A 27773-nucleotide genomic window follows, 5' to 3' on the forward strand; every position below is an offset into this window, starting at 1 on the left:
AAAAAAAAAAAAAGATAATATAGGATCAAGTGAGAAACAGAATTTCTTCATCTTATATATGCACAGTAGGCAAACCATAATCCACAGCCCAAACCTCACCCACCACCTGTTTTGTACATAAAGTTTTATTGGGACAGAGTCACACCCATCCACGTCTATGGCAGGAATAAAGGCAGAATGGACTAATTTGGTAGATAATTTGGCTCACAAAAGCTAAAAGATTTACTTTCTTTTTTTAATTTAGCAATCTTAAATGTCACTAATTTATTCAAAGGATTCACAAATGTTATGATATTTAATTTCAAGGACCTTCTGACATTTTTAAAAATTTTATATTTTTCAGTGTTCCAAAATTCACTATTTATGCACCACACCCAGAGCTCCATACAACACATGCCTTCCATAATACCCATCACCAGGCTCACCCAACTCCCTCCCCTCCAAAACCTTCAGTTTGTTTCTCAGAGTCCACAGTCTCTTATGGTTTGTCTCCCCCTCCGATTTCCCTCAACTTACTTCTCCTCTCCATCTCCCCGTGTCCTCCGTGTTATTCATTATGCTCCACAAGGAAGTAAAACCATATGATAATTGACTCTCTCTGCTTGACTTATTTCACTCAGCATAATCTCTTCCAGTCCCGTCCATGTTGATACAAAAGTTGGGTATTCATCCTTTCTGATGGAGGCATAATACTCCATTGTATATATGGACCATATCTTCTTAATCCATTCGTCCGTTGAAGGGCATCTTGGTTCTTTCCAGTTTGGTGACTGTAGCCACTGCTGCTATGAACATTGGGGTACAGATGGCCCTTCTTTTCACTACATCTGTATCTTTGGGGTAAATACCCAGTAGTGCAATTGCAGGGTTATAGGGTAGCTCTATTTTTAATTTCTTAAGGAATCTCCACACTGTTTTCCAAAGTGGCTGCACCAATTTGCATTCCCACCAACAGTGTAAGAGGGTTCCCCTTTCTCCACATCCTCTCCAACAAATGTTGTTTCCTGTCTTGTTAATTTTGGCCATTCTAATTGGTGTAAAGTGGTATCTCAATGTGCTTTTGATTTGAATCTCCCTGGTGGCTAGTGATGATGAACGTTTTTCATGTGTCTGTTAGCCATTTGTATATCTTCTTTGGAGAAGTGTCTGTTCATGTCTTCTGCCCATTTTTTTTTTTTTTACATGATTATCTGGTTTGTGTGTGTTGAGTTTGAGGAGTTCTTTATAGATCTTGGATATCAGCCCTTGGTCTGTAGTGTCATTTGCGAATATGAATATCTTCTCCCATTCCATGGGTTGCCTCTTTGTTTTGTTGACTGTTTCCTTTGTTGTGCAGAAGCTTTTGATCTTGATGAAGTCCCAAAAGTTCATTTTCGCTTTTGTTTCCTTTGTCTTTGGAGACATATCTTGAAGGAAGTTGCTGTGGCTGATGTTGAAGAGGTTACTGCCTATGTTCTGCTCTAGGATTTTGATAGATTCCTGCCTCACGTTGAGGTCTTTTATCCCTTTCAAGTTTATCTTTGTGTAATAGTGTAAAAGAATGGTCAAGTTTTGATACCAAGTTACTGACCAACTCCAGGCAAGATGCTGAAAATAAGTTACAAATATCTATTCTAAGAGTGGAGTAGCAAAGTCTCCACTCAGACACTCAGAAGTAAAACACAACATTATAACATCATATTTTCAAGGGATATATAATTTTGAAGGGGTTTGAATATACCAACAAATTATACCATTAGAAAACCCTAAAGTAGGATATTTCCATTTTAAAAAAAGGTAGTCATACTTCTGCCATTTTTAACAGTTAAGGAATATAAAATAAGAAACATCTTATCCAAAATTCAGTATGGCCCATAACATACAGGATATTTATGTTAATATTAATAATAATAAAATTATCTATATAATCTTATTTCTGACTCTTACTGATTTAATAAAAGCTTCATATAATTCTAAGTCCAAAAGTGTAGCCATTCAATATGCATGGTTATATGCTGGAACCTTCCTGAATTATTTAAAATATTTATTCAAAACTCAACGTGTATAAGAACATAGTAACTGGTTTTGATCCTTAAGGAACTTGTCAACTGGGGGTAAAATTGCAAACAACTAACTAATGCACTTAGTGTTTGAATAGAAAAACAAAGAAAGGCCCATGTTAAAACACAGGGTAAAGCAGTTAATTCTAAAGAGAGGAAGATGAGGGATTGGGAAAGACTTCAGTGAGAAGGTGACATTTGAGCTGGCCTTTCAGAATGAGACTTGTACCCTGGAAACAAATAATACACATTAATAAAAAATACATAAAGAGATAGATTGAAAGTAAAAGAATAAAAAATGATATACTACTTAAAAAAAAAAATTAGTGGGGCACCTGGATGGCTCGGTGGGTTAAAGCCTCTGCCTTTGGCTCAGGTCATGATCTCAGGGTCCTGGGATCAAGCCCCACATCAGGCTCCCTGCTCAGTGGGGAGCCTGCTTCCCCGCCCCCGCCCCCCGTCTGCCTCTCTGCCTACTTGTGACCTCTATTTGTCAAATAAATAAATAAAATCTTTAAAAAAAAATAAAAATAAAAAAAAATTAGTAGTGTCACTCCAGCAAATTGACATTGTCCACAGAGCTGAGAATTCAAGAAGGTGGGTAAGGATGATAGTTTAAGAGGATCTTGAATGTGGCTTTACTCTTGCCCTGGAACTGATGAACAGAACCCAATGCTGGGGATGAAGAAGCATTAAGTTGCCCCACATTCTAAAGAGAGTTTTTTTTTTTTTAAAGATTTTATTTATTTATTTGACAGACAGAGATCACAAGTAGGCAGAGAGACAGGCAGGGAGAGAGGAGGAAGCAGGCTCGCTGCTGAGCAGAGAGCCCAATGTGGGGCTCGATCCCAGGACCCTGGGATCGTGACCTGAGCCGAAGGCAGAGGCTTAACCCACTGAGCCACCCAGGCGCCCCTCTAAAGAGAGTTTTACAGCTAGGTCCAGACACCCAGTCCAGAGCTAACTCAGGCAAGCCCTTACTACTTCATTTTACTTCCTCCAGACCACCAACTTCACCCCAAGAACCCTTCCCACGTCCATACACAGAATACTAAAATACCAGGAAGGAAGAGAAAGGCAATGGTTAGAATCACAAGCCAAGGGAATGATGAGAAATGCTATAGGGCTATACATAAAAGAGACTGTGCTACAGACTGAATTGTTTTCCCAAAAATTCTTACGTCACAGCCCTACCCCCACTGTGATGGTGTTTGGAGATGTGATTAAGGTTGAATGTGGTCATAAAGGTGGGGTCTCCATGATGGGATTAGTATCCCTATAAGAAGAGACACCATGGACATTATTTCCTCTCTCTCCACCACGTAGGGACACAGCGAAAAGGCAGCCACTTGCAAGCCAAGAAGAGTCTTCAACAGAGAAGCGAATAGCAGCCACCTTGATCTCGGACTTTCCAGCCTCCAGAAGCTCAGGTCTGATATTTTGTTATGGTAGCTAGCCTGAGCAGTACAGACTGACATCTCATCTCCTGGGTAGACATCACATCAGCTCAAGGGATTTGCTGTTAAACCTACCTGACCAAAGGGGAAAAAATATAATAATGGAGAAAAGCATCAAATTTTATTTCCAGTGTTTGATTCAGCAAAGCTGTGGATCAAAGCTGGCCTCTTAGCAAGGGGACTCAGGTAAGTCCCCTTGCTTACCTGATGGTAAGTCCCATTAGGGACTTACCTAGTAGGCTGTCCCACTAGTGGAGAGAGCTGAGAGGACAGGAAGAGGTTAAGACTAATCACACACAGTGGGCCAGTGTGGAGACCACTATACGTGTGAGGAAGAACTCACACAAGTCCCAAGGAAATGCCCAACTCTAGAATCCTCCCCCCCACAGAAAGTATCAATGGTGAGTTACTATTAGCCAGGAAGAGAAACAACAACCAACAGAGAATGACCTCCTATCACAAGAGATCTGGCCCTTTTGCCCTACGTACCCTCTGGGTCCCAATTTCCATCAGTGAAAACCAGAAGGAGGCTAGAAGGCATGAAAATGTGAACCACGCCTTCTTCCCCCTACTGGTCCCACAGGTCTAACTTGAACTGGAGGAACAAATGAAGATGAGACTGGGATTTTAAGTGGACTCCACAGTTAAATCATTAGAAGCAGCCAGCATGCTCTAGGACCTGACACTCTGCAAATGAATCATTGCAAATGGCTTATGAAGGACGTGGTTCCAGAAACATTTCAGAGTTAGCATAAAGACATCTTAGATACCAACTGTTATGGAGGAGAAGGAAAGAGTCAATGACTGGTCAGAAAAGATTAATTTGTCTCAGATCTGTTTAAGGCAAATTCCTATTTTCATCATTTCATCATTTTTCGTCCTCTAACAATATCTTTTCTAGTTTATTCCCTTTCAAATCCCCCTTTTAAATAATCTATCACTTAAGGCATTACTATTATACAATATCAAGAATAACAAGAATTCTTATTAAGCTTTGTGTTGATGGCAAAGATCGTTTTTGAGAAAAATGTTCAATTTTAAAGTTGGTCTTGGACACAGCCATCAATCTTAATGTTTGTTTTTTTTCTTTCTTTCTTTTTTGTCTCCACTTGTGCATCATATTCATTTAACAGCCAACCCTTAATCGTGGTTTTACCTCCCACTTCACTGGGCTCCTCCATCACCTCCTAAGAACTTCTTTGAGATTTTTCCTGGGTATTTTTCCATCCTCTCTATGAAGCTCCATCAACTCTATCAGGCACACCCAAAGAGGTGCATTCCTGGGATACTTTTCCCTCTCCGATCAGGAAACAAAATACCTTGACAAGCCAGGACAACTGATGAATTCTGCATATGGCATGAGATTGAAATTAGCAGACACACTAAAAGGCACAGAACAAGCATTCAGACCCATCCAATTTTCAAATAGAATGCCCCTGAGACATGGCTATGGCTTGTTGGCTTCCTGTTTATCCCTGAACTTCAACAGGGAGGATAAGTAAGAGCACCTAAGACTGTGGTTTAAAGCTGGGTAGACTCAGGACAGTCTAATCCTTTACATGTTAGCAACATGGACTCAGGTTTCCTAGCCCAGGGAGACTGCAGGTTAGCTCCTTCAGGAAACACCCAAGAAGAGGCAACACAAATACTTAGAAAACAAACGAAACTCTAACTCAGCTCTCCTGCCATTTTGCCCCGAGAATCTGCCCCAGGTTAAGTGACACCCTCTTAAAAACACTGTAACAATGTGCCTTCCCCATGAATGCATAGCAGTAATACCAGATTACAGCTGACCTAATCAGGTCATAGGACCCTGTGTGGCCAAATGTATGTTTGGGAAAATTTATCTCGTTACCCCGCAATTTAATTAGTACATACTGAAATGGAATTAGAAACAAAGAATGTTAGATACTCCCAAGAACTTCCGGCTGGGCATCCATCTATCATAGAGAAAGTTCTTGATGAAGACATCAAGTGACTTGCTCTGAACAGCAAGGCTATGAAGGAATCCATACGCATTCCCATTAAGGTGTGAAGGTGCTATTCAGAGTTGTGGTGAACACAGAGGCACTCACTGCACTCACTGCCCCGACTGACATCTCAGAGCGGGGTCTCTCCCCAGAAATGCCCCCAGTGGAAGGGAGCTGTCTAGCACAAGATCACAACATCTCTGTGTGGGGGCTTGGCCTCCTTCGTTGGGAGTTGGAACATCCCTGAAACTCCATCTGGGCTGCAGAGCACTCACTCCCCAAGGGACGTGGACCCACTGGCTGAGGTCTCTGCTGCCAACTGCGTCCCTCTTCACCAGCCCCCTCTGCCTCCTTTACTTCTGTCATGGCTTCCTTCCAGTACGTATCCTTCCAGAGAACACACCCCAGCAGACCACCTGCATGTGCATTTCTAGATCACAGTTGGCTTCCCAGGGATCTCAATCTACAAAAACAGTCTCTTCTAATACCTCAGAAAATCCAGCCCTGGGAAACACATGGTCTCCACTGATGTAGATTATTGTAGGGTTTATTTTAATTTAACAAGGCAGACTATGAATCCCCAATGAATACCCAGAAGTTACAGAAAGTTATTTAGACAGAGAACCCTCTTTTTGTGTTGAAGACCTTCTGAGACTGTTTGTGGAATATACTCTGGGGAACATGAATGCAATTCACTCTGGCTCACGTTAGAATATAATTGCTAAATTTACTCATGTCTGTATGTCCTGTAATAGCAAAAGATTGGAAAGAACTTAAATCTCCACAGAAGACTACTTAAACAAATCACGGCAGAGCCACAGAATGGAATATTATGCACCCAGTATGAAAAAGTATCCAAGATACAGATTTTTAAGTGCAAGAAGCAAGGTTACTCAATAGTGCATTTTTTTTTTTTTAGAAAGGACTGAACATATGTTTATGTTTCCTTGTGCATGCTCAAAATATTTATAAAGGTATGAACTAGGAAATGATAACTGTGGTTGCTTCCATAAAAGGGAATTAAAAGCAACTCGGTCCCCTCTAAATTTTAAACCATGGGAATACATTACCTTTTGAAAAAATTAGAATATTAAAAATTAAAAGCAAAACACCACAAAGTATAAAATAGCAGATATTTAAATACTTTAATTATACATGAAGAGACTCTGGAAGAAAAATGTATAACATCTCTACAAGGTTTCTTAGATTATGAGCTCCTTGAAGACAGGAACTATGTCTTCCTATTCATTTTTTCATAATGCCCAAAGCCTTGCAGAATGCCTGAACCAGAGGAGGCAGTCAATAATGTGTTGTTTAATTGAATCCTACTGCTTCCATATGGCAAAAGATTTCAAGTAGCGCTTCTTTCCTTTCCTTCTCTTTTAACATTAAACAACAAAAAATATTTTTTTAATGTAGGATCCAGGGAAACTCTAGAAATGGAGGAAGACTAGCAAATTCTTTTAACGTATTTTCCTGGTTTGGTTTTTCTGTTATTAGCGTATAGTCATCTAAAAATTATCTGGAGCTATGCTGTCCAATACAGTCGCCACTAGCCATATGTGGCTATTTAACTATAAATGTAAATTAATTAAAATTAAATTAAATTAAAAATTCACTTCCTCAGTTGAGCTAGCCACGTTTCAAGGGCTCAAATGCCACATATGGTTTGTGGTTACTTTATTGGACGTGGCAGATGGAGAACATTCTCACCACTGCAGAAACTTCTTTTGGACAGCACTCAAACAGATATAACAGACTTTGGTTTCAGTCCTATCCGGATTGAATTCCAACTTAGTCACTACAACTAACAATAAGGTTTAATGGAGATTAACCAATCTTCCTGGGCCTCAGTTTCATAGTGCCTCCCCTCACCAGGTCATTGTAAGGATCAAGTTCACTCGTGAACATTCATGTTCATACATAGAACAGGCCACGACACACAGTGAGCGCTCGAAAATGTTACCTCTCTGTGATTATCACCATCGTGAATGTGACAACTCAGCATGAACCAGTCATCATAACCCTCACAGTCAGGCTGTTCCACCCTTCCCAAAGGTCCCGCAGAAAAAGTGGCCATTAACATCCTTACCTCAGTGTTATTGAAGTACCAGTCTATCGTGAATAAAGCTTACATGAATTCCTCAGGAGGGCCTTGTGTAAAAAAAAATGTTGGGTCGTGCGGTGAATTTGCATTCCGGTGCAAGCTCTATATTGGGTCAGATCCTGGAAACAAATATTTTCATACTTTGGAATGCAATAGTCTAGTTGGATATGATATTAAAATTCTCACCAAGAAGACATCTGTCATACTTTGCCATGTAAAGAGCAAAGTCTACTACCAGCTAAACTGAAGGGGAAGAGACAGCTGGGTCAGTCAAGGTGAGATTTTTATAGCTGGTAAATGTGAATTAAATTTTGAAGAACATAAATCATGATAAGAGGAGAGAGAGAAGTGGAAAAGAATGGCCAAGAAACAATACCCAGGAAAAGGAAAAAGAGAGAAAAGACTCCTAGTTTTTGCCCTTCAAAAATCAAGAAATATTTTCCTTTTACCCCAGAGGGCAAGCCATTTCCTTGCTACCTTGTGGTTTCCAACAACAGAAAACCACATAGACCTGAATTTACTAGTAGCCAGTTTTGGCCTCTTTAGTGCAACTGTGCAGTAATCTTGATAGAATAGGATAGGATATTAAATATATATAACTTTAAACTCAGAAAATATGATAATTGTCTTTCTCTGTTTGACTTATTTCACTCAGCATAATCTCCTCCAGTCCCATCCATGTTGATACAAAAGTTGGGTATTCATCCTTTCTGATGGCTGTGTAATATTCCATTGTGTACATGAACCACATCTTCTTTACCCATTTGTCTGTTGAAGGGCATCTTGGCTTCTTCCATGGGCTGGATATTATGGACTTTGCTGCTATGAACATTGGGGTGCATATGGCCCTTCTTCAATGAATCACGGAATACCACATCAAAAACTAATGATGTACTGTATGGTGACTAACACAACATAATATAAACAAACAAACAAACAAACAAACTCAAAAGTGGGAAGCTATTTTTGTGACTTTCTGACCCTTCCAACATCAGTAGTTAAAGATCAACAAGCCAAAAACAAAACAAAACAAAACAAACAAAAGTGTTCATGTGTGTGTTTTAGATGAATGCTCTTCTTTCAAATTCCTCGGGTATTTATATAAAAAGACCTACATAAAAATTATTCTTCATCAAAAATCAGGCAGTTATTACTAACCAATTTTCCAGTACTGCCTCTATAGATAACTATTTAACTATTAAAGTGGACACCGTGATTTATGATGGCCGTAATGACACCATGTGATCACTCTGTGTTGCCACAGAAGATGTACCTTATCTCCTGCAGCATGAGATGCTGTATGACAATTTATAATGACACACACTTCTTATTACCTGCTGATAATAACCTACCACGGAAATGACAGCTTAATTATACAGCACGTCTCCTGCTGGCAAATAACTGGATTCCAGCATTTCTAGGGCTTCTCACCAATCCCTTACAGAAGAAGAGAGGGGTAAGATTACCCCAATCCTTAGAAATAACACAAGTAAAGAAGTTTAAGGCAGAGTAGATCTTTTAGATTAAATACGGATGCACTCCAGGCCACATAATCCCTCAGTGCCCTGATTCCAGACAGTCTCAACCAGAGCCGGCTGTCGCTCCTCTAATGTTTTATTTTTCCCAGCTGATTAGGCCTCTGGTATCTCCCATTCCAAATACCCAGCACGTTATGAGATGCATCAAGTGATTAATTCTGAACACCAGGTCCCTGATTCAACAGAGTGGCCACAGATTTGCTGTAGTAGTCCCAAACGTCTGGTTTCTAAAGCATTATTTGCGGGCTCCTTCCTGAGGAGTAACCTGAACGTCTCAAGTCTCCATAGCAAAGCAGGAGTGCTTGTAAAAGTGGTATGAGCGGGGTGCCTGGGTGGCTCAGTTAGTTAAGCGGTTCAGGCCAGGATTCTGGAGTCCAGGAGTCCAGGGATGGAGTCCCACATCAGGCTCTCTGCTCAGCAGGGAATCTGCTTCTCCCTCTGCCCTTGGCCCTGATTGTGCTCTCTCTCGCTCGCTCACTCTCAAATAAATAAATTTAAGATCTTTGGGGAGAAAACAAAACAAAACAAAACAAAACAAAACGCTAAGAGGCAGACTGTCTGTATTCATAAAATGTGCTTGCAATGGGCAGAGCGCTTGGACTCCTGAGTTGTATGGTGGTGCATGTGGCTGTCGGCCTTCTTTTCCCTGGACTGGATGCAGAACTTCTCTATCTTTGACAGCACTGCTGGTCTTTTCCCTCTGCCTGGGCTGCATGCAGTCACCTGGGACACGGCTCACAGAATGCCCGCCCCCAGATTTAGGGCATTTCATCAGATGTTGTAGTTCTTTATCTCCCCTGGTCTCATGAAATATTCCTATTTAAGGAGTAGTTACCAAAACTATGACTATGAATAGATTGTCATTCTTTATTCTTCCTAACCTCTGCTTTTCATTTTTCTCTGCTTTCTAACCTTTGCCTTTTCATTTTTCATGCTCCTCAGCTTGTGTGCAAAGAAAAATGGGTAACATCAAACACGTAGTGTGCCCCATTCCTTCTATGAGATGACACATTTGTTAACAGCGTTTAAAAGTCTGACCCTTTCTATTGGGTGAATTGGTACAGAATACCCCCAAATGTCTGCATTTCGGTAGACTAAAATGTCACATTTCTTTTGAAGGTTTTTTAGGGTTTTGTTTGTTTGTTTTATTTTGTTTCCCCTGAGGGGGCTGATGGAGAGACAGACTAGGTGACTGCTTTCTACTCCAGAGCCATCCCATCCCTACGTAACAGAGGCTGTCCTATTAACTTCAACAACTAAATTATTAATGAGAAGATTTTTGACAAACATGGAATGGGAATAAATGAAACCAAAAGGTCTTGTAGAATATATCATCTGGAATAGAAAACAACACAGAACATAATCTCCAGTTACAGAACACAGCCCTCCAGGCAACTCCCATTAAATGTGTCACTGCCCCGTGCAGGGACCACAGACATTCATTTCTATAGACACAGAATTTCTCTCTTTGGACTTGTGTAAACAACAGCAGTGGTGTCCACTATCTTTTCTTTTACCAGATGCCATGCAGACTACCGTCTTACCGTCTTTACAGACTATTCATCACTAAAACGTTGCAATTTCCAAAACTATGGTTTACGCAACATGGAGCCTATAGGTTCCTTGATAAAAATCTGGGGCCTCCCTAATCTTATCAAAAGCACAGAATGGATTGAAGGCCTAGAGCACGGAGCCTGATTCTGTCTTTAGACAGCCACATGACCTTAGCAAGGTACTCTGTGTCTCCTAACCTCAGTTTATCTTTACAAATAAAGAAACCAGACTGGAAGGTGTCCAAAGTCCTTCTCAGTGTCTAAGTACATGTATTAAGGTCACAGGTGGCTTATCAGCATATGGTCAAATCCATCCACATTCTATTAATCATCAGTGCTACCAGATTTGACACCTGAGGGAATTCCTCCGTTCTAATCATCTTAATTTTCCAGAAGAGAAAGAAAGTATAGAGAAACTAAATGCATTCTCCAGTTTTACACCAAGAGGTAAAACTGGGGTTTACCATGTGTCATCTTGGATTCCCAGTTTAAGTCTTCACCAGTAGTCGAATCAGCTCACAAGGACTACAAGGCATGTGTTGTGCCTCATGCTGCCTATCCATATTAGTTTCAACTTCAAAACAGGTCTACTTATCCCTAAAATCAAGGATTATAAAATGCTCGGGGCTTACAATCTGATATGTACTGATCATAACTAAAGGGCCATATTAGTGGAATTTGAATTGTTTTAATTTTATACCTTTAATCTAACTATCCTGTCCCAGCACTGGCACCATCAGCAAAATGCTGTGATTGTGCAATTTACTCTTCTACTTACTTCTAGAGGGCTACTTTCTGGATCAGAACAACTAAAGTAAACATGTCACCCATAACAACTGTGTGTCATCCTAAGCCACTGCCATTTTAACAGTCACCTCTCGACCCTGGAGGATGGGGAAGACAGAAATTTTGTAAACCCCTTTACCCTGTGGCTAAGCCACAACACTCTTGCTTTTACCCTGGGATCTTTGAGATCTTTGTCCAATGTGGCTTGATGATAATAATGGTAAATATCATCATATATTTACATATCTACTGTTTCTTGGATGAATCACTTGGAAGAAGGAAAAATTATTAAAATCCCAGGCAGTTCCAAATTAAATAAAGAACCAGTAAGACCAGCTACCTTTTCTTTGGAAATCTGCCCTACAGATTCTAGAGAAATAAGATGGTTTGTGTGGAATGTTAATCCATTTTTTCAGGAGCTAATGGCAAAACTGTAAAAACTCCCTTGGGAGAGAGGAGGAAATTGTATCTCAGTTCGGCCGGCCCAGAGTCAGACAGCCTAGGGCCAGAAGCAGAGGAGGAGATGAGGAAGAAGGTTCTAGCTGCTGTACCCTGTTTCCTCCCTTATTTTTCCCTGAAAAAGTAGGGTGAGGAGATGTTTGTTTTACTACACCTGTTAACCTTGACTGTTACTTTTGGTTGGGCCTGGATTGCAGGGCACTCAGAACCTGGAAAATTGGCAACATGATTGCATAAGCCCATACCCTGGATCCAACTAATTGTTCTTCCCATCACTGCTAAAAGACAGAAGGGGTACCCAGAACAAGGTACTGGGAAAGATCCGTGGAGAAGATGGTAATAGACTTGTGGGAGAGTCATGCAGTTGTTCAACAGGATGGGCTCTTCAACCTGAAGGGAACCTCACCCCCACACAGTTGGGGGACATAAGCTAGAGTCAAGGGTTTTGTCTCTTGGCTGATAATGCTAGTCAATGATGATCTCAATTTAAGAAAGGGAAGTTTATAGGGAAGGATATATAGTGGGGTCTCTATTGGAGAGAGACAAAATTGAATAAAAATGTAGGCCAGATGGGACCAAATGGAACCAATAAGATAACAATCGAAAAAACTAAAAAATACTTGGTAGACCATAAGAAGGAGTTTGGAAATATGAATCAGGAGCAATAAATATGAAGAAATAACTGGGTATAATAAATATTTTTTTTAAAAACCCACAAGTGATGAAAGTAAAGAGTTAAGTAGATAGCCTGAATGTCATAAATGAATACTGTCGGAGAGTGGCAGAATGAACCAGACTGTTAGATCAGGCAGTATCCTTCAAGGCATTAGGAACAAAAATTAGATGGGGAAAAAACAGAGGAAGAATGAAGTATAGATTGAAGATGAAAGTAGGAATTGCAACTCTGTCTACTTGCCATCTGAAAAGAAAATAAGACAATTAGTGAAAAGATAATAATCAAAATTTTTCCTAAATGTTAAATATAAGACCTCAAAACAAATATTAAGAGTATAAAAGAAAATAAATTAAAAACACATCCCACTCACAGCCAGGCATATTTTAGTGGCATCCAAAAAGATTCAAGCCCTCCAAAGAAAACATACAAATGGCCAACAGACACATGAAAAGATACTCAACATCACTGATCATCAGGAAGATGCAAATCAAAATCACAGTGAGGTATCAACTCGCACCTGTCCAAATGGCTAAAATCAAAAACACCAGAAACAGCAAGTGTCGGCGAGGATGTGGAGAAAAAGGAACCCTAGTGCACTGTTGGTGGGAATGCAAACTAGTACAGCCACTGTGGAAAACAGTATGAGACCTCCTCAAAAAACTAAAACTACAATTACCATATGACCATATGATCCAGTGATTCCAATACGAAAATACTAATTTGAAAAGACAGATGCACCCTTAATGTTTATTGAAACATTATTTACAATAGCCAAATTATGGAAGCAACCCAGTGTCCACTGATAGATGACTGGATAAAGAAAACATGGTATAGATCTATAATGGAATATTACTCAGCCATAAAAATGAATGAAATCTTGTCATTTGCAATAATATGGATGGAGCTAAAGAGTATAATGCTAAGTGAAATATATCAGTCAGAGAAAGACGAATACCATATGATCTCATGCATATACGGAATTTAAGAAACAAAACAAACGAAGGAAAAATAGAAAAAACAGATTCTTAACTATAGAGAACAGAGATGGGTAAATAGAAGGGGATTAAGAGTACACTTATCATAATGAGCACTGAGTAATGTATAGAACTGGTGAATCACTGTATTGGACACTGAAACCAATAGAACACTGTATGCTAACTACATTGGAATGTTAAAACAAATTCAAGCCAAAGAGAAACTTCAACAATATTCATTAGAGTGAAAGCAGACAAAGGTCAGAATGACGTCACGCTTCTTGAAAGCAACAATAGATGCAAGATAATGGAGCAGAGTCCCCACAATGCTGAAGGAAAACTAACCTTGGACCTAGAATTAAATACCTGGGTAAACCAGTATTTACATGTGAAGGCAAAGTTAATATATTCACAAGTATATAAAACATCAGAAAAATTCACCCTTTATGGCCCATTTGAAGTAATTTTTGGAGAAAGCAAAAAGATATAGGAACAAAGATAAGAAAAGAAGTTAATGTTTATGGTTGTTTAAATAAGCAAAACTTACAAAGGACTGCTTGGCATATAGTAAGTACTCAGGAAAAATGAGCAACTATTATCTTTGTTTTCAGTATTCTGTTATATAGTTGTGCAGAGGGGCGCCTGGGTGGCTCAGTGGGTTAAGCCTCTGCCTTCAGCTCAGGCCATGATCTCAGGGTCCTGGGATCGAGCCCTGCATGGGGCTCTCTGCTCAGTGGGGAGTCTGCATCCCTCTCTCTCTCTGCCTGCCTCTCTGCCTACTTGTGATCTCTTTCTCTCTCTGTCAAATAAATAAATCTTAAAAAAAAAAAAAAAAAAAGTTGTGCAGATATTGACATCCCCAGCATTCTCCAAAACGGAAGGAAATGCTTTTTAAAGTTCTTTACTAAGAATGACATTACTAGGGGTGCCTGGGTGGCTCAGTGGGTTAAGCGTCTGCCTGTGGCTCAGGTGGTGATCCCAGAGTCCTGGCATGGAGCCCCACATCGGGCTCCTTGCTCAGTGGGGAGTCTGCTTCTCCTTCTGCCCCTCTCCCCTGCTCATGCTCTGTCTTACCCTCTCACTCGCATTCTCTCTCTCGAATAAATAAATAAAACTGTTAAGGAATGACATTTACTCGAGATTATTTAGCAGATATCATTCATTCATTCCCACATTTGGAAGATCCCATTTAATCTTATGAAGCTTTTATCCAAATGCTTGATAATAACTTTCTCTGCATGCATCCATTAGCATTATACTGACAGATTTTCTAATATTGGACTATCCATGAAATCCTCAAGTAAATCCACTTGATTATGATAAATGTCTTCCTGGTGGGGGCGGGTGTGCCATGCATTTTATTGTTACGTTAGCTAATATTTTATTTAGTATTTGAAAATGCTACCGACTTTTTGTTACTCTGTCTGGCTGTCTTGCTGAACTTACTCATTTTCATAGTTTGTTAATTTTCAAGGCTTTCACTTATCAATAATGATAATTTTACCTCCTCCTTTTTAATCTTTATGCTGCTTTTTCGTTTTTCCAGTGTGGTAGCACATGCTTGCTGAAGCATATAGGCTTTGGAGAGAGACTTATCTGTGGACCCTGGGCACAAGGTCTTGGTACATCTTGGTACATCACCTGAAAAGTAGTTAAGAAAAGCACCTCAAGGAGTTTATGAGGATTCCACAAGTTGAAATGCTTAGCACGAGGCCAACAATAGATGTTAACTATTGAAATATTTACTAAATATGTGTTATTGCATCAAATATTTTTTCCTCTACCCTTTCTTCTGACTCACCCACCAGGTCCAGAGGTTTCACTTTCACTTACTGGAGGGTGTGTGATGTAATGAGCACTGGGCGTTACTATGCAACTAATGAATCACTGAACTCTATCTCTGCAACCAACAATACACTCTCTGTTAATTAATTGAATTCAAATAAAATAAAAGAACAAGGGATACCTAATTCCATCTTAGAAGTTTAGGAGAATCTCCCCAAGAAAATAATATGAAAGTGAAACCTCTGGACCAGGTGGGTGAGTCAGAAGGAAGGGTAGAGGAAAAAATGTTGGGATGCAATAATGCATTCCCGAGGAGGGACGTGCATGCCCACATCCTTCGCCAGGACAGAAAGCACAGCATGTTTAGAGAATGGAAAGCTGTTCCATAGAAGTATACTGGTTACCAATATTAATTGTTCCAGTAGATAACGATTTGATGAAAGGAATTATGTTTGGTTCGGTTTTTTACCCCTCAGAGCACTTGGCAAAGAGCCAGGCACTGAAAAAGTGCTCAATAAATATTTGCTCTATATAGGAAGGTTTCTGGTCCACTGTAAGCCTACTTGATTCAAAACCATAGCCTGGGAACCAATACTTTACAAACTGCAGAGGCTAAGAGTAATTTGTCTTGAATTAAGAAAGGTCAATATTTAGAAGAGAGATGCCTCAATATCAAATGTAAATCAGCCATCATAAAACCACAGGTCTCAAGTTTTAGAGGCCCTTCACAAAACAATGAGAAGAGTCCAGGGGTAAAGTCTAATATAAAATACAGACTCTTAAAAATCTGACATCTGGGATTACTGCAAGTTTTAAAGTGACCTAATAAAGTTGTTATGACTATATTTGTTTCCTTGGATTCTCAAGAGAAGGAGCACTAAATAAATTAAATATTAACAGTACTCCTATTTTTATAAATTTCTTTTCATCTTTTTTGTATTCTGAAATAATTTTTTTTTCAAAATACTTGGCAAATAGAATTAAGAAAATGAAAAAAATTTCTATTCAATGAAATTTAGAAAATAGGGTGTGGGGTTTTTTCTATTTCCTTTTGTTTATTGAAGGATTTTTTTTTTTTTGCAATTTATAAAATTATCCACTCAATAACAACTGGCACAAAATATTAAACACCACCCCCCCTTTTTTTTAGTTCTAACAGGCTCATGCTAATCTAAAGAGCTCATATGCATCCTCCTAAAAATTAATATAAGGATTCTATCAGTAGCCTGGCCCAAATTAGATCCTCAGGAAATTCTGTTTCCCTTCCTGACCCTGACAATATGCTGGGATTGGTTTTCCAATGCTGGGGAATGTTTTTTCCATTTGATGGGAATGGTTTTCCAACAGTCATATGAGATCACTGATGATTTATTTCCAGTCAAAAGTAGTCAAACTCCTTTTCTCAAAACCTTTTATGACTTGGCCCCTCATCAATATGTGACAGATTATTGACAACAAAAATAACATTATTAAACGTCTATTATGTGCCAGGCAAGGTGCTAGGCAGAAAAGGATGAGGTGTTTCCCAAACTCCAGCCTTTCTAACTCCATCATCACAATTCTTGTCATCCTTGGTACCACTTTTGTCATTTACTCAAGAGGAGAGTCCACAGGAACACAAGTCAATATAATGAAATACTGGAGATACTATTAGAGAGGTATCCACCAGGAGGGGACAGAATGAAGGAGAAATGTAGTCAATATTTCCTGGGGGCTTGAGAGGAGGTAAAGCAGGGGATTTGCCCTGAGAACTTCACAGAGTAAGTGACTCTTTAAAAACTGGTATATTAAAAAAAATTAAAACAAACAAACAAAAAAACCTCATGGATACAGAAAACAGATGGGTGGTTTCTGGAGGCAGGGTGTTGAGGAATGGGTGAAATGGGTAGAAGGAACTAAAAGGTACAAATTTCCAGTTATAAAACAAGTAAGCCATGGGAATGTAATGTACAGTTAATACTGTTTTGCATATTTGAAAGTTTCTAGAAGAGTAAGCCTCTCTTGCATGCGGGCTTTAGGGTAGGATGGGAAGAGACACATAATTCAGTCCGTAATGGTTACCTTCCCAAAAACTGAAAAAAATCTTAATTCCAAACCTATCTGACCCTAAGAGTTTTGGATAGGGTACTATAAAACTAGCAGTGTGTCAGATAGTTATAGGTGTATGGAGGAGAGTTTAAAGACAGTGCTGATGGGAGTCCAGTAAAAAGTACATGGGTTAGGGAAAACCTCACCGCAAACGGGATATTGAACCAAGCCGATGAGGTAAGGGAGTAGGCTATATCTGAGAGAAGAGCAGTCTAAGTAGGGGAACAGCAAGTTCAAGGACCCTTAGATAAGAACAGAGAAGAATGTGTGATAAGGGGCAAATTTGTCAGTATGACTGAAACAATGAGCTAAAGGAAGAATAGTAGGTAACATAACATAAAAATCACTTAGGGCCTTACTGACCATTATAATGGAATTTGGCTTTTACAGAAGTGAGATGAGAAGGCAAAGAAGGGTTCTGAATAGAGAAGGAGCATGACCTAATTACTGTTTTAACAGGATGACAATGTGTGGCTGATCATCTCCAAAGATGGCTGCCATCATTGGCACCTTCCCTCCGTCAGTGAACAAGCATGACAAGCTACCCAGCATAGGTCTGGTCCATGTCCTCTCCCACTGAATTTGAGATGGCCTTCTAACTTGCTCTTCCCAAAAGAATGAAACAAATGTAAAGTCTGGGACTTCTATACCCAGGCCTTAAGAGGATTTGCAGCTCCCACTTCCTCTTTTATGGAAGCTGAATACTATATAAGAAGTGTGACAACCCTGAGACCATCACGGTATGAGAAAGCCCAATCTAGCCATGTGGAAAGGCCAAATGGAAGAGAATGAAAGAACCCACCCAACAGCCTGACCCAATACCTTGAACTTTCTCAGACAGTCCTTGGACAACTAGAGTCAGCTGAGACCACAGACATTGTGGAATAGAAACAAGTCATTGTCGCCATGTCCTGTCCAAATTTCTAGCCTCCAAACCTTGAACAAATAAAATGGTTCTTGTTTCACACCATGAAATTTTGGAGGAGTTTATCACATAGCAATTAGAAACAGATATTAAAATTGATAATGAGACCAGGTAGTTGGTAGACACCTCATGAAGAGCAACAAGGCTACTCTTTCTAGTTAAAGTTAGAAAGGCAACACTTCTTACTGAAGGCGGGAGAGAGGGCAACTCACATTACATAGTGGCCAAATATCTGGCAACAATATGGAAGAAAATATATCTAATGAACTTGTGGATCTGGCTAAGAAGATTTCTGAGCATGATAGCTGGCTTCATTTAGCTGCCTAGGATTCATTACAGGAAGAGAAAGATGAACTAAAGTGTTCAAGTGGAATTTAGAGGAAATTGTTCAACCCAATACTTGCCAGCTTAGAAAAGAAAACTTTTTGTCATTCTCCCCTCTCCAGACAGCAAAAGATTCTCAAAGAAAGAAGCAGTCTTAGGACAAAGTTCAAATCCAAGGTCTATTCTTACAATGTGCTCTGAGGTTAAAGATCAAATCAAGTGCGTGGCTGGAAGATGCCTCCTTAAGACCTTACGTGAAGGCAGTGCCTCCTAGACCCAGTTAGCAGGACAAAAATGCTTCGAAAAACCCTAAGGGTTTCTCCTACAGCATTCTGACTCGTAGCCAAAATAAAGAGGGGAATATTTAAGTGTCTTCTGGGTATGTCTTTCTCTACTAGAGTGAACCTCAATAAAATTTATAGGAACCCCTCAAGATTTAAAAGAAAAATGTACTTAAAACAAAAAACAGAAAAACAACCTCACCACCAGGTAAGGGAAAGGAAGGACACAAAAGGTCCTTAGATCCAACTCAGAGCAGGAAGTGGCCTCTTCAGTTGCTGACAAGCGCTATTTCTTCTGGAAAAGAAAGAAAGATTAAAGGCGGGGCGGGGGGGTGGGGGAGGCCTTCACTTCCAGCCAGCCCAGATGAGGTGCCAGAGGTAGGAATGAAGAAACCTTCCAGAATGTTTCCTCCTCAGTGGCCTTGTAAGAGCTAAGGAGCTGAATGTGGTTCAAACTGCAGAATCATGATAAATAACAAATTACTGTTTGTTAAGCCAGTGGTTTCTGGGTGTTTCTGATTGTTTGTTTTGAGGGTTTGCTTGTTTGTTTTGTGAGTTTGTTTGTTTAATGCAGGCAGAGCAAGTAACAGAAGCTTTCTGGCTGCTGTGTCGCATTGAGAACAGGCAGGGGGAGGGGCAAGTACAGCAGCAGGGAGACCAATCTTGCAGTAATACCATGAGGCATGACAAGAGTGGCTTGGGTCCAGGTGGCAGCTGTGAAGCTGGCGAGAAGTCAGATGTGGGATATACTCTGCAGGGGCAGCTGAACGACTTGGTGGCCGACTGAAATGTGGGGTATGAAAAAAAGAGAAGTAAGGACACCTCTGAGATGGACTAAGTGATCATGTTTATAGCTCCAAGAATGGAACTGCCACCAAGCTAGAGGAGAGAAACAGTGGAAGAAGTCTGGAGGTTAAGCCAGGAATCCAGTGAGTCCTAGACCTGTCCTCAGAATTCCTAACTAGACTAGGAGTTCGGGGTTGTGACTGGATACAGAAATCACTACTCTAGGAAGGCATTAACAGCCACGAGGCTGGATGAGATCACCAAGGGAGTGAGTTACACAGAGAAAGGACTGACCCCACTGACTCCTCTGTTTAGAGGTTAGGGAAGCAGAACTGGGAAGAGACCAAAATGAGTGATTGTGAGGCAGAAAGACAAGCAGGAGAGGTGGGAGACTGCCTGGAAGCCAAATGAAAAACAATGAAAACAACTCTGCTGAAGAGTGTACTGGAAGAGAGTCAAGCCATAACCGCTGGATCTAACATGGCGGGGCTTGGTATTTCTGACAAGAACAGATTTAGTGGAGCAGTGGGGAAGACGACCTGCCCAGTTCAAGAGACGATGAGAAGAGAGAAACTGGAGACAGAAAGTAGAATTGACTTTGAAAGTTTTCCTGTAAAAGGGAGACCAAAAAAGCAGGTGGTGGCTGTGGAGAAACACGAGGCCAAAGAGAGCTGTTTGTTTTTTTGTTGCTGTTGTTTATGGGAGAAATTACAGTGATGGCAAAGACCCATTAAAGAGAGACAAAAATTGATGACAGAAAGAATGAATTACTAGAGCTCTGTCCTTGAGCAGATAACGGGAATGAGACTGCATGTCGGTAGGACTGCAATGGATTTCTGGCTGGTTTCCTTCTCTCCAATTTGCTTTTTCTTCAATAAATCCTACCCCAGACTGACTTTCCCCAAATACTATTTTAATGATAGTAGTCCACCGTTGTTTTTGTTCTATTACATTTCCCGTTTTCCTGGAAGTCCGCATAGTTGTCGAAATATTGAATGTCCTCTCATCGAAGTCAATACAAATCAACCATGTGACCAACCCTTGGTTGGGCTCACAGTCTTTATTCAAAATGTGACAGGAGACACACACATAATAAGATGAATTTACAGAGACAAAAACTAGCATAGCACCAAATAAATTCATATAAGGGAGAAAATAATTTTAACTGGGCAGTAGAAGGGGGCAGCAAAAGTTCTGGAGGTTGGATGCTTCAGCAGTACGCAGGAAGGATGACAAGGAGTGAGCAGGGACAGCAAGTGTGTCTAGTGTCTAGAGCACAGAGCAGTGTGACTGGGGCTAGCATGGAAGGGGAGCCCAGGCTGGGAAGGCTATCCAAGTCCCCAGGCCTGGCTAGAAGCTATTCTCCACCCCCACAACTCCCCCCTACATTTCCCCCCCCAATCCCCTCCCCTGCTTTCAGTGGAAAGCCAGTTCTTTACCCCTCCCTCCCCTACACACACACACACACACACACACACACACACACACACACACACGCACAGGCTCATTGCTTTAAGCACAATGAGCCATGGCAATACACAAACCAACCTTAGGGGGCAGGCAATAGGCTGAACCAGATCAGAGATCTTCAAAGTAAACACCAGCCATCCCCAGGGAACCCCACTGCTTCCTGAGCTCTGTATGGATATAGAAGAGTTCTAAAAAAACCAATTTCCAGATCCTCTATTTCCATAGGAACCCTTCTTCACAAGTGATATGCTTGAAATGTGCCAACAGTGAGCATTTTCTGGCAAGTTCTCCTTTCCCACTTCCCCTTTTATAATTACCCTTCACCCATTTTACCAAAGAAAGGCACATCTCTCTCCCATTCACAATCTTACTATATGCCTTTCCTCCCCAAGGTGCCTAATAAAGGGGCAATTTGAAAAACTGATATTAGAGAAACGTTCTTTCAGGAAAGCACTGATATCCACATTACCCATATCTACATTTAGGATACAAATTTCCACTATAGTTTACTTCTATGCCTCATAATTACTTACCAAAAGTTAATGAATTACTTTGGTTACCTGTGTACTAATATTTAAAATAGCATAAGGAATAATTTTTAACAAAACTATTTTAAAAATTAAATTTAAATGTATATACTTTTTGTTGCTGAGGAGCAAGAGGAGCACAGAAGTTGGAAAAATATATTGTAAAATTTTGAACTATAAAATGTTCAATTGAAGAATAATTGAAAATTTTAGAGGCCAGAGCTAAGAGTGCACAAGGGGTATTCCATTTCTCAAATTTCTATTAGAAAGCATACGAGCAAAATGCCCAGTGAGAATGAAATGATACAAGGGATTATTGAATGTGTCACAGGGCTTCTTCCCTGTGTCATTGTGATAAGTAGAACTCCCCCCACAACAACCAACCTTACAACCATTATATTTTCTTCTTGTAGGATCATTTTCAGTTTCAATTCCTTTATTTAACAAAATATTTTGTCACTCTCCGGATCCCTTCTGCAGTCTGTTAGCACTTGGAAAAACCTTAGCATCAGGAGAAGAAGCAACTATGCATTACTAGAACATGATGAGCGAATAGGCATTCAGACTTTTTTTAATCCATTTTTATGCAGTCTATATAAAAATACCTATTTTGTATACACATACACACACATGTGTATGCATATGCACATACATATACATATATATGTGTACTTAAGTCCTTCCAAAAATGACCCCAAGACACTACTAGAGTCGCAGTGGGATAAAACACTGAAAAATATATGTATACATATGCCCTGCCTCCAGATATAAAATGAGCACGAATAACACTTCTGAACTGAAATGAGACCAAAGAGCTTCTTATTTCTTACATCTGATTCCAGTACTGAGGAACTTGGGGGGAAAAAAAAAGATAAAGCAAAATAATAAATATATAATTAATAATAATTAGTCAAATTCACCACTATATAGCTAGTAGTGAGGATCTGCAGTACTAGCTAAAACCACAGAGGTTCCTTCAACTCCCCTATGGAATTTTTCCACTCAGTCCATTCCAATGGGATAGCAGCAAGCACTTAAGCACTGTTCAATCTCAAAAGCCTGATGTAGCAATCTACAACCACTGTGGAAGTAAACCAAGGAGCTAATATTGAACTAAGGAAAGTAGGTGGCTTCTTGCCAACCCTCATACCATAAAGCCTCTGAAAAAGCTTCTCAAATACTTGACAACACCACCTCGGTTGTGATATAATGGAAAAGGCTTCTGTTCTGATCTCTCCAGGAACACCAGCTTTCGACTTGGATGGATGAATGGATAGATAGATGGATAAATTCAGCACCCGGATCAATCCCCATGTACTTACGTCAGGTTCTATCAGCAAAAGCTGATGCAAATTAATGTTCTCATTCAGGAACCATGACAGAAACCTCTCCAAAGAACCAAACACATATAGACACTCGCATGAATATCAGTTGATCATAAATATATATAAATATATATAAATAAAAATATATATATATAAATATATAATTAATGATTGATGTTAATCATGCAAGTACCATATAAGCAGTATTACTTGAAAACCAACATTCTATCTTTATAACATGGCATCAAAATGAAGTCGTGGTTAGCTGTCATTGCCAAATTGTGGGAAATACTTATATGGAAATATCATTCTTCATAAACACCTGTGATCTTAAATCTGTGCGGGTTAAATCCTCAGTTCTACCACTTAACTAGCTCTGTAACTTTGGGAATGTTACTCAGTTACCCTGTGCTCCAGTTTTCTCAGCATTATAATATAGTTCCTACCACCACATAACTTTATTATGATGATTTTTAAAAATACATACTTGGAACAATGCCCAGTACATAATAAGACCTCAACAAGTATTAGCTATAATTAATATGAATTATATTTCCCATATGGGAAATAATATATTTCCCATAATTCAAGTTGCTGGCAGAAACACGGAACTCTCCGTATTATCATTAACTAACCTTCAAAAGAATAGCTACCTGGGGCGCCTGGGTGGCTCAGTGGGTTAAGCCTCTGCCTTCGGCTCAGGTCATGATCTCAGGGTCCTAGGATCAAGCCCCGCATCCGGCTCTCTGCTCAGCGAGGAGCCTGTTTCCCCCTCTCTCTCTGCCTGCCTCTCTGCCTACTTGTGATCTTTCTCTCTCTGTCAAATAAATGAAACAGATAAATAAAAATTAAAAAAAAAAAGTATAGCTACCTAATGAACAAACTTAACAGGAAGCTCTAAGAGATAAATGAAGAAAAGGACAGTTTTCTAAGTTTTAAAATGTTTTAAAAACTAGCTGGGGTTCGAGGCCCACTTACAAACCTAATTAGAGTTGTAGATATTTTCCTAAGAAAAATCCACTTACACTAACATTTCAGGGCTTCAATCATAGCCTTCCTGAAATCTACTCAGAGCCAGCAAACCTGAGATGGAGAACTTCCTGGGGTTTAAAATCCTTTAATTATCAAACTCTATTTCAATAAACTTTAAATCACTGATTTTCTCTCTCCTTCAAAGATGTTGATAAATATGTATTTCATTAACAACTAGTATGTCTTGCAAGAGAGCTGCTGACATTTATATATGAATCTCACCGGTGAAAACAGAAAGCATCAAATCATTTCCCTTAAGTCCACCAAAATCTGCAGTAAAATTCCAAATTTCAGGACTACAACTCCAAACCAGGTTCTGGAGTTCCCATGCCAAACTGTCAGAGAATAGTGAATCCAAAGTATGGAAAGGGACGTCTGGCTGTTTCAGTCAGTAGAGCATGTGACTCTTGATCTTGGGGAAGTGACTTTGAGCCCCACATGGTATAGCGCTTACTTAATAAAAATAAATAAATAGATTAATAATAAATTAAAAAGCAAAGTATGGGAACACTGCCTACTGAGCTTCAGGACCAGTGACCAACTTAACTCCTCTGTGTCACTCTGTCACAGAGCCAATGACCCTGCAGGAAAGGCCATTCTGAGTATGACTAAAACTCTGAGGAGAAAACTCATTGAGAAATGAATGTGACCTTAAAACACAATCGTAACAAACCTTTAGAACTTTCTGAGACTTGATTCCATAAAATTTTAAATTCTTTGTCACTTTTTAAAGCTAAGAAGGCTCTTACTTTTTCTCTTTAGTCCCTTCCTTTACATATCTTTATGTTCTTTTTGTACCTCCTTCCTCCACCACACCACTTTTCAACAAAACAACAGGAGTTGTTAAATTGAATCAATCATTGCACCTTGATGCTTTCAGTAGAACAGCCCACCTCACAGCCATCCCCCCTGGGACACCGCAACCATCCAGAGCTAATCTGTTCATTCAGTCAAGTCAGCAAAACCTCCTTAGGCACACTGACAAGATAAGGATGCCTATCAGTTACAAGTAGATGTCATCACCCCTGTTAATAACTTTAGAAAGTAGCTTTAAAAAACACAATGGAAAAATAGCTAGCGACAACAACTTTGCTTCCAATTTTGAAACTTCTAACTCATCCTGTTTAAGAATCTGTTCGTACACATCGTTTAGGAATAATCTTGCATTATGGCTAAATTGAAGCTCTCAAAATCTTAAACGCACAGCATTACATAAATTAAAATGAATTGTATATGTCCGCAAAATGCAATCTCAATAGCACTGGGAAAAAATTAACTAGATTTTCATTTAAATCCACCTTGGATAAGGATTTTACTGCAACTAAGTTCTCCTACATCTCTTCCAAGTTTCTAATACTGCTTTTCTAAGAGATGAGTGGCTTGTACAGGGTTGGAACTAAGAATCCAAACCTAGGCCTGACTGCCCAGCAATAACCATTTCTGCAAGTTCCTTTCCCTAGGAGGACAAGGGTCCTCATCCAAAAAGGGAAGGGTAACTCGATTTTGCAAACAAAGGTAGCGACAGACGTGCAGAGTCCTACACACCTTTTGCTCCGACCGAGAGGGAGTTTGGGAGGGCACAGGGAAGAAGCGAGGAGCTGCAGTACCTTTCTTGAACTCTCTGAACTCGGTTAGGTGCAGAACTCAGCGCTCGGTGCTGCCAGACCGCGTCTTCTCCGCGGGGGCTGCCAGACGCACGTCCCTCGCTCTCCGCGGGTCAGCTGGCAAAGTCAGCGCAGGGGAGAGCCCAGCGCAGGGGAGAGCCCGGTGCCGGACGCTGCCTCCCGCGCCTCCGCTGCCTGCAACACCGAAAGACGGGAGCGCACGGAGGAGCGTCGCGGGACCCGCCAGCGGACGAGCAAGCTGCGCACCTCTGGAAGCGGAGGATGGCGAGCACGGGGGGAATAAAGGGTCAGAAGGGGGAAAACCGCTCTGCACAGTGCAGCGGAAAACCCGAAGTCGCGGTCAAGTGTTCCGCGTGAGAGGGCGGGGCGGCGTAACCCGCAACTGGTGGCGGGAAACGGGTGGGTCGGCCCGGAGCTGGGAGAGGCCCGAGGCGTAGGCTTTCGGGGAAAATTCCATCGCCTTTTCAACCACCACCACCTCCCCTCCCAGAGCCGAGAAGCAGAACTCTACCTCCATCGAGTCCGGGCTGCAGGGCTGGGGGCGGCAAGCGGCGCAGCGGGCGGGCGCTGCCACCAGGCTCTCTCAGCCGGGCGACGGGCTTCGACTGCGAGTCAGCGGGGATTCCCCCTGGGCACCCTGAACCCAGGGAGTCCCAACCCTCAGCGAAAAGAAAAGTGAAAGAGAGAAGAGCAAGGAGCAGAGGGCAAGACAAACTTCCCCAGCAGCGGCTGGGGGAGGGGGATGTGGCAGCAGACCCTGAAAGATTGCCCCAGGTGTCCAGTTCCCCGCCCTCTTGGCTGGGACGCTCCGCAGGTTTCTGCCACTGCCAAATCCGGGGCGCAGAACTTGGAGGGAGGAGGAGGTCAGGGAGCGCCGGCCCCGCCTCGCAGAAACGCCAGACCGCGGCTTCGGCCTGTGCTTTTATCTTTCCTGGCACTTCAGGGAAAGCGCGAGAAGTCTCGGAGACCACCCCCGGCCCCCGCCCCTACCCAGCCTGGCTTAGGGCGGGAGGCTTCCCTGGAGAAGCCTGGAGACCTGGGCGCGTGGTTGAGCACCCAGCTGGCCCAGAGGCAAGGGAAAAATGTGTAGTAGGATCGAGCTGGGCTGGGCGGCTACTCCAGACCAGCCTCTCACCCCGCAGCGCAGGCTGGAAGAAGGCAGGCTTAGGTGAAGTGTTGCGGGAGAGGACGGGATAAGACAGGTGGATGACTACTTTGTCCAAGGCAGTTGTGAGCACGGAGGTGAACTGGCAGACATGAGCCTGCCTGTGGATCACTTTTCCACTGTAGGGCACACTGAACTGTAAACACGGTGCATGAACCCATTAAATGGGACGCTGTGAAAATGTTATTAGGGTATTTCACAATTGAAAGAAGGAACTAAGTTCTTTAAAGCTCAGTGATCCTCATGCCACACACAGTCAGCAGAAAAGTCCTCATGCCCAGTTTTGGAAACACTCTGAAGAACCTTGAACACATGTGAATCAGCGAAATTCCCTAATGGAAGGTCGTCCCCAAATTTTCCAGTTATGTCACAGAAAAACGGATACGGTTCCTTGGAGTTTAGTAAACATTTAACTACCTTTTCTTTACAATTACCGATTAAAAAAAAATAAAAATATTAGAAGTCATTTAAGTATCAATTATGCATAAAATTCCACGTAAAATACTTTCATATCTTTATGAAAAAGTTGATCTCTAGACAGTCACATCAACAAAAAAGATGATATATAAAAATCTAAAAACCATTTTTTCAACAATTCAAAAATTTACCATAGTTGGAAATTATATTTAAAGAAATTAAACAGTCCTTTTCTGTCCAAGACAATGTTATGTTGAATTTTCTTGTAATAATGCCAATGATCTCAAATCTAATCTGACTTTTTCACAGAGATATGCTGAAGCTCTGATTTGCAGAATGGGCATTCATTGTGAGAGCAGGCGTGCAGCCATATTGGATTCTGTTGCAAAGATAGTAGCCACAGGAGGAGGACGGTATGCGTGCAGATGAATTTACAGATTAGGGATGGAGAAGGGAATTTATTT

The 27773-nt window shown here is 40.8% G+C and overlaps 1 protein-coding gene across 1 annotated transcript in view; it reads right to left on the reverse strand.

Annotated features, from left to right (window-relative positions):
* The window catches only part of LOC111149196 (interleukin 15), an 85703-nt gene extending 59906 nt beyond the window's left edge, over positions 1-25797 (reverse strand). Inside the window, exon 1 of the mRNA XM_022506142.1 lies at positions 25710-25797. The gene's annotated coding sequence lies outside the window, so the exon portion shown is untranslated. The remainder of the gene's footprint in view (positions 1-25709) is intronic.
* Between the last annotated feature and the right edge of the window lie 1976 nt (positions 25798-27773).

Source organism: Enhydra lutris, unplaced genomic scaffold (assembly GCF_002288905.1).
Source record: "Enhydra lutris kenyoni isolate GAN:26980312 unplaced genomic scaffold, ASM228890v2 scaffoldscaffold21, whole genome shotgun sequence".
Lineage (NCBI taxonomy): Eukaryota > Metazoa > Chordata > Mammalia > Carnivora > Mustelidae > Enhydra > Enhydra lutris.